Source organism: Miniopterus schreibersii (assembly GCF_964146895.1).
Source record: "Miniopterus schreibersii genome assembly, chromosome: 11".
NCBI lineage: Eukaryota > Metazoa > Chordata > Mammalia > Chiroptera > Miniopteridae > Miniopterus > Miniopterus schreibersii.
The window spans coordinates 67,742,614-67,750,339 of NC_138111.1; positions in this window are offsets into that span (position 1 = coordinate 67,742,614).

Below are 7,726 nucleotides of genomic sequence, written 5' to 3' on the forward strand. Positions count from 1 at the left end.
TAACCAAAAGGGTGCAGAATAAAGAAAATAAAAAATTTCAGTGTGTCCCACATGAGTGAAATATGGTTTTGACTTTTTCTGACTTACTTCACTTAACATGACATTCTCAGGATCCATCCATGTCACACATGGCTGAAAGCAAATGAACAAATAAGAAAAACAAAAACTCATAGACACAGTATGGTGGTTACCAGAGGGAAGGGGGTGGGGATAGTAAAGGGTAAAGGAGGTTAAATATACGGTGATGGAAGATATTACTTTGGGTGTTGAGCACACAGGGCAATATACTGATGATGTATCATAGAATTGTATACTTGAAACCTATATAATTTTTTAAAAATCCTCACCCGAGGATATTTTTACCATTGCTTTTCAGAGAGTGTGGAAGAGAGAGAAACATTGATGTGAGAGAAACACATTGGTTGCCTCCTACACTTGTCCTGACCCTGACTGAGGATCCAGCCTGCAACTGAGGTACGTGCCTTTGTTCAGAATCGAACCCAGGACCCTTCAGTCTGTGAGCCGACGCTCTAACCACTGAGCAAACCCAGCTAGGGCTGAAACATATAATTTTTTTAACCAGTATCATTCCAATACATTTAATGGGGGGGGGGGGGACTAAGGTAAAATCATACTGACAAAATACCAGTGTGGAAATCAACAAAATAGAAAAGCAAAAAAAATTACAAAAAATAATGAAACTTTTTTGAGAAATTTGATATTATTTATAAACATCTATTCAGGCTGATCAGAAAAGACAATAAGTAACATAGCAGATTCTACAGGTATCAAAAAGATAAGGTAATTATAAGCACATTATGCCAACAGATTTAATAACTAAGATAAAATGGACAAATTCCTCAAAAGACAAAACTACCTAGTTTCAATAAGAAATAGCCAGCATAGCCCCGTATCTATTAAATTAAATATGTAGTTTAAAACCTTCCCACAAAGAAAACCCTAAGTCTAGATGGCTTCATAGGTGAATTGTACCAAACATTTAGGAAGAAATAATGCTAGAAAAGATGGAATTTGGAAGAGATGGTACTACTTACCAATTTATGAAGCCAGCATTATCCAGCTCCTAAAACCAAAGACATTAAAAGAAAAGAAAGCTGCAGACCAGTATCCCTCGGGAATACAGGGGTGGGCAAAAACAGGTATAGTTTATTTTTGTATTATTACTTATTAATTATGGAATCATTTGTTTATCCCACCTACAAACAACTGTAAACCTACTTTTGCCTACCCCTGTGTAAATGGAAAAATTCTTAACACAATTTTAGCAAATCCAACAATATCTAAAAAGGCTAGTACGTACACAAGTGGTGGTTAGGAATTCCAGGTTGGTTTGATCTTCAAAAATCAATGTAATTAGACTTATGAATAGATTAAGAAGAGAAACAATCTGAGTAAATACACAAAAATCATTTGACAAAACCCCATATCCATTCCAAATAAAAACCTTTAGCAAATTATAAAACAGAACAATATATTATTTGAGCTGATATTTAGTTGGCACACAGAAGTTGTGAAGTAAAAAATTACAGCACCTTTGAACTGGTTGGTAAAGAGCTTCTTCCCTGAGCCTTGAGTGCTGCTCCCTGCTGCTCTGTTCACTCTCCTCTCACCTGGAACTATCTATAACCTTCCTACTCTCCAGGTAGCTAAATTTCTTTAGAACCTACTCCAGCCCTACATCAATGTCTTATTGATTACTGCTTATTCCATACTGGGGGTTAAATGTTTTGAATATCACCTTATATCTATGTCCACCATAACATTAAGTTTTGAGACAGTTTAGAACTAGTTATTTGTCAGAAAGCTTTAGGGTAATGAAACCATGCCTAATGCTGTTGGGAACAGAGCCACATTATGGGCCCATGTGCTGAGGCCTTATAACCCAAAAAAGCCGGGGGAGGAGGGCAGCATCCATTCTCTCTGCTGAAACTTGGCCTCTTATAAGGACGGAGGTTTTGATTGTGTATCTAGGGAAAGTCATGGGTCTAAATGGCTCCTCCAGTTTTTGAAGCAGGGATGGCTTATGGAGAAGATCTGGGCAGGCTAAAGCCTGGAAAGGCTATAGGTTGGAACAATTCCAAGGGTAAGTCACTGTCTTTGAGTCTAAGTGGTTGGGTGTTTAATGCATGTAATTGGTTTTGTGTACAAAATTGTAAACATATATGTGGAATATAAACCATGCACCACGTTAAAATTTATAACCAATCAAGAGAAAAGTTGTTCTCTTGTTATAATTCCAAAGTAACTGGTTGAAAATGCAATACTAATTGTATCTACTTGAACCAGTTTTATGTATATAGCACTGTTCAAATTGTTCAGTAATAGTAATCAATATTCTTAAAAGATTAGAGATAAAGTATTTAAATAAATATTCACTATACCTCTCTCTAAATTAGCCACCACCAGCACCCCAGAGCAACAACAATCATCTAGAAAAGACTGCATGTTGGCTTGTCAACACATCAACACTGTTGAATAAAATATCATTGTTTTATCATTTGGTGAAGATGTGAGGAAAATTATCAATATCTAGTGCTAATAACATTTATCTCCCAAAACATTGCAAAAATTTGTAAAAAGAAAAATGCAAATAATTTTACTTTAAAAAGAGAATAAAGAAGATTAAAAAGAATAAATACCTTGGGATGTTGTACATCTTTATTTTATTTATTTTTTAAGTTTTCTTTTTAAAAAATATATCTTTATTGATTTCAGAGAGAGGAAAGGAGAGGGGGAGAGAGATAGAAACATCAATGATGAGAGTCATTGATTGAGCCCACAACCCCTGATGGGGAATCGAACCCTGATCACCTGGATCCTAGGTCGATGCTCAACCACTGAGCCATGCCCGGCGGGGCTGTATATCTTTAGATCTGCGAATGGCCATTTGCTCAATCCCATACTCTCTTAGGTGTATAAGAAGAAATATATGGTGAGAATTTGCTCTGTCACACTACCTGTGAACTGTCCTGGGCAATGAAAGGATGGAATACTGTTCCTTTAGGCTGGAGAAATATGTGAGACTTTTTTTTTTTCATCAAAGGGTGCTTCTACTTTATTTTCAATTTTTACCATAACCAATTCTTACCAATACCAAGTATTGGATTCTGCAAGAACATAGTTAAAACTTTGGTGAGGGATATCAATTTTACACACGGGTTAGATAAAAAAATTCAAATTTTGGCTCTCTGGTATTAAGTTAAAATTTATATGAAGCTTGAAACTTAAAAAACTACCTAAATGTAAAAAGTTAAGACAGTTAAGTATTCATTGGTATGTCTATGTCCTTTATCATAAACAGTATATAATTAAGAATTCAACTATTTTTGAATTTGCAAGTCAGATCCAGTCAAGTAACCAGCCATGTATGATCCATAATCCTTTTAATTTTTAAAGACAAATTTAATCTTGCAAATGTTCTCAGAAAGAATTGTCAGAAGTATCCTTCAGTAATAAAACAGCTGGATAACCCGTTTACCGAGGCGGCCTAGCTGCCGCGCTGGGGCCGCGACAGGCCCAGGTCTGTCAAACGGCGCCTGGGAGCGCGCACGCCCTCCGCGCGAAGCCCGGGAGCCGCAGGCGGGGCGGCCGCCTTCCAGCATTGCACCGACTATTGGAGTTTTCGTAGTATTTTAAATGCCCGATCTCAGGTGCACACAGCAGTGCCAATATTTATCGTGAAAGGCATCCTGCCCTTAGGCAGAGGACAGGAACTCCAGCCGCGCTCGGGGTCGTCCGCGGCTCCCCGCGCTTCGGAGAAACTTCCCAGCCCTGCGGGCCTTTGCCTCCGCTGGTGGTAGCTGCGCTGTGGCTGCAGGGACTTCACGTTCTGGGGCCGACTCTGACCCCTGTGAACCGGCTGCTTTCGGGAGCACGGCGCTGTGTTCGGCCGCGGGTGGGGCGGCGGCGCGATCTTTAGGGAAACCTGCCCGGCGCGGGGCGGGGCGGGGCGGGGCGGGGCGGGGCGGGGCGGGGCGGGGCGGGGCGGGGCGGGGCGGGGCGGGGGCGCCCGGGGCCCCTGGTGGTCCCAGCCCCGCCCCCGCGGCGGAGGGTTTCTCCACTTTCAGCAATAAATGGCTTGGGGGCGGGGGCCCAGGAGCACGCGAGCCGCCGAGGGGAGCACGGGCCCTGCGCCCTGGTGGACTAGCCGGGCAGGAGAGGGGCCCCCTGGCCACCTCGGAGCGCGGATAACGCGCCAGGTCCCCTCCCCTTCGTGCCCCGCAGGGCCCGAGCGCCCCCCCCCCCCCGGGCTTCCCCGCCCCGGGCGGGCTCCAGCCACGAAACTGAAAAAAAGATGTAGTCTTCTGTCTTACCTAAGGCAGCATTTTTATTATATTCCCCAAATCAATTATGTTTGTGATGATATTTCCAATCCAGACACATTTATTGATTAATAAAAAAAATGCTTCAAGGGATTCTGTTGTTTGAAATATTGATGCAATTTTTTTTCTGTTAGGAAATGTAATCAATATATTTTGAAACATCAAGAGTTACTTCAATTGAGCACTTGGCGACCTTTATCAGAGATAAAGCATAAATACAAGTGAACATCCATTTCACAGAATTGTATAATATGTTTAAAACTACAGTGTAATTTAGAGTGTGGTACTGACATGAAGACAGATTGAAACAGAGAGCCCCCAAACAGACCCTTGACTATATGGTCAAATGTTCTTCAACAAGGGTGCCAAGACCACTAAACGGGAAAGGACAGTCTCTTCAACAAATGGCTTGGAAAACAATATCCACACGCAAAAGGATGAATTTGGACCCTTCCTCAAACCATATACAAAAAATAACTCAAATTTGATTAATAATCTAACATAAGACCTAATACTATACAACTCCTGAAAGAAAACAGAAGGAAAGCCTCATGACACTGTGTTTGGCGTTGATTTCTTGAATATGACACTAAAAGCTCAGGCAGCAAAAGCAAAAATAGACAGAGGAGGCCACATCCAGCTGAAAGCTGTTGGCACATCAATGAAACCATCAGCAGAGTCTAAAAGCAACCTATAAAACGGGAGGAAATATTTGTAAATTGTATATCTGATAAAGGGTTAATATCTAAAATATATAAAGAACTCATACAAACCAACAGCAACAAAAAACCCAACTTAAAAATAGGTAAAGGACTTGAATAGACATTGGAATAGAAATTGGAGCCTTTGTTCACTGTTGGTGGGAATGTAATCTGAGGCAGCTGCTATACAAACAGTATAAGGATTCTTCAAAAAATTAAAAATAGAATTACCATCTGATCAGAAATTCTGCTTCTTAATATGTACCAAATAATTTAAAGCAGGATCTTCAGGAGTTGTTTACATACCTGTATTATTTGCAGGATTGTTTATAATAGGAGATGGAAAACCCCCAAATGTCCACTGATGCATAAATGGATAAGAAAACGTGGTATATGCATATAATGGAACATTATTTAGCCTTAAAAAAGAAGAAAATTTTACATGCTACAACACGGATGAATTTTGCAGCTGGCTCCTGGCCATATTTGCTTTATTTACACAGTAATTCCAAATGTTAGTCCAAGGACTAGCAGAGATCTAGGTCTACAGGGTAATGGAACAGTAAGGATGATACGATAAGTTTCTCTTAAAATTTGTTCAGTTAGAAAGGACTGTTTAATTCTGAAGTTATGCACATCTTCAATGTTCTTTGAACAACATACTTTTTTTTCTTAAAGAAATGAAAATCATGATAGAGTTTTTAAAGCCTTCATTTGAAAAAAGAAAGAAAGAGAGACAAGAGAAAAGTATGAACTTAATTCTGGAGAACCAAGAGTTGTTTGTTTATTGGCCCGACAAACATAAACACTGAGATTACCCCTCCAAGGCAGAGGTGAAGTTATTTTCACCGTGGTTTTAATTTTCTTTGATGACCAATAATGCTGAGCATTTTTTCATGTGCTTATTGACCATTCATGCATCTTCTTTGGTGAAGTAACTTATTAAAGTTTTGCCCAATGTAATTGAACTGTTTACCCATTAAGTTATAAGAGTTCTTTATGTACCTGTGGTGGCCGAGTAAAAGCCAGGAGGAAAAGCATAAGGAAACGAGCTAAGTGTCCATCGATATGCGACTGGATAAAGATGTGGTACATATGGACAATGAAATATTGCTTAGCCATAAAAGAATGAAATCAGACCATTTGCAAAAAACAAGGATGGATCTAAGTAACAATTTTCAATCTTTTCATCTCATGAGACACAAACTAATTACTAAATTTTGTCCCACCAATATAACATATATTGGTAAAAAATTATGTATCTGACAGAAATTGTTATAATTTTGATTTATGCACACCAGACAGCCAGTGTTGTGTTAGCTGTTGTCATTTTTTTAAAAATATGTTTTTATTGATTTCAGACAGAGGACGGGAGAGGGAAAGAGAGGTAGAAACATCAATGATGAGTCATTGACCAGCTGCCTCCTGCTCGCCCCCTACTCGGGATCGAGCCCAGAACCCGGGCATGTGCCCTGACTGGGAATCAAGCCCTGACCTCCTGGTTCTTGGGTCAGGGGCCAACCACTGAGTCCTGCCAGCCGGGCTCTTGACATTTTTTTAATTTGAAAAGCTACGGGAAAAGAGGTCAATGCCCTGGACTCAATAGTCAGGTATTGCAAGTTTTAAAAATTCTTGTGGCACACTGGTTGACAATTGCTGACCTACAGTGTTTTATGCTAAGTGAAATAAGTCAGATAGAAAAAGACAAATACCATATGATTACACTTATATGTGGAATCTGAAAAAAAAAATGAACAAACAAAAATGAAACAAACTCATAGATACATAAGATAAACTGATGGTTGCCAGGTGGAAAGGGGTTTGCAGGGCTGGGTGAGAGTGTTGGAGGGATTTAAAAGTACAAGTTGGAAGTCACAAAATAGCCACAGTGATGGAAAATACAGCATAGGGAATACAGTAAATAATATTGTCATAACTTTTATGGTGCCAGGTGGGTACTAGAATGATCACTCTTGATAATCACTTTGAAAATTATATAAGTATCTAACCACTATTTTGTACACCTGAAGCTAATATCATATTGAATGTCAACTTTAATTAAAAAATTGAAAAAAATAATAAAGTGATAGCACTTCCTGCACCATGACAGTGGCTACTTTTCTAATCTTTGAGGAATAGAAAACATTCTCTGCATCTCTCTTTGAGTTTCTTTTAACAAAATAAGAGGAACTTGTAGTTTTCTAGTTTAGTCTCTAGAATTGCATCAGCACTAAGTCAGGAAAAACATGTAAGTGATCCAACTGTGCATGTGGGAAAGACAGGGCCAAGGGAAGGTAATTATCAAACGGCCCAAGGGGAGGCGGACTTTCCATCCTCAGGCACCCTGTAGGGGCTCCATGTCCACCCTTTACCTGGATGTGACTGCTCCTGGGATATTGGTCCATGACGTCCCAATTCCTTTTCCTGCATGTTTCTTATCCGGGGAAATGATTTGTGATGCAGCTGTTAGGGCGACAGCTGGGTCTCGTTCCACAAACATGTATGTTACCTGTGAACTGGGATAGTCAGCCTCCCTGCCCTTCCTGGTATAATTCTCTTCAAGTTAGAAACTCCCTAGAGGCCCCAAGGTACATTGTGGCCACGCCTCCCTGCTTGGGACCTGACAGATCAGGGATTGGTTCTCATTTGACAGGATGTGTCCATATCCTTGGCCAAGGAAAC